The sequence below is a fragment of the Helobdella robusta genome, assembly GCF_000326865.2.
Source record: "Helobdella robusta unplaced genomic scaffold HELROscaffold_2, whole genome shotgun sequence".
NCBI lineage: Eukaryota > Metazoa > Annelida > Clitellata > Rhynchobdellida > Glossiphoniidae > Helobdella > Helobdella robusta.
This window is the reverse complement of record NW_008704083.1, coordinates 8,553,926-8,554,861: the sequence shown is the minus strand read 5'-3', so window position 1 is coordinate 8,554,861 and position 936 is coordinate 8,553,926.

Genomic DNA, 936 nt, shown 5'->3' with positions numbered 1-936 from the left:
ATAATTTCATATGTGCTTTTATGGATAATTTTGTGTAAATACGTAAATTCGTCAAGACCAAATGCTATCAATTTAAATATTCCCGCGACCAAAACATCATTATACCCTAACATTTCAATATATATATATATATATATAACATTTTTATTATTTATTTATTCATTTTTATCAATTGCTATTTGGTTGATTAGCGGACAGTCTCTACATGGAGAGGCATAAGGTTATATGAAGGGTTGTCGGTGACTTGAACTGGTTCAGTGCCTGCATGGACCGCTGTCCGTCAACCTGCTTTTTTACTGACCAGTAAATTTGTGTTTGCGCTTGCTTAATTCATGCAAACAGGGTATATTATGTGGAATTCAATATAAATAATTATAATTAATTTAATTTAATATAATTTAAACAATCTTTTTATCAATGTTTGTTTATGATGATGTTCTTGTTTCTGGAATATATAACTTGATAGCATCTGTTCTTAAAAGTTTTCGTACTTGCACACAATTTATTTAATACACGTGCAATATATTATGAATTTAAGAAAGTATGTATAAACATTTCTTAAATTTCTTAAACACTTATCCATGAGAAGATGCATGTTTGTGTGTGTTTATTCGCATTAAAACTCACATAGATACAATGCAAACTATTATATACATGAACAGACACAACACATACATACATACCTATACATATACATACACAGTTTTGATTTAAGAACGCAATTTCTTATGCTCTCCAATACAGCTATTGACTAGAGAGGGAGGAAGAGAGAGGGAGAGGGAGAGAAAGGGGGAAAGAAAAAAATAGAGAGAGAGAGAGAGAGAGAGAGAGAGAGAGAGAAAGAAGTGGAATAAATAGGCATAAGACCAAATAAAAGAAAAGAGATTAAATGAACAAAGTACGCAATAATAAAGAAAAAAAATAAAGAAAGAGAAG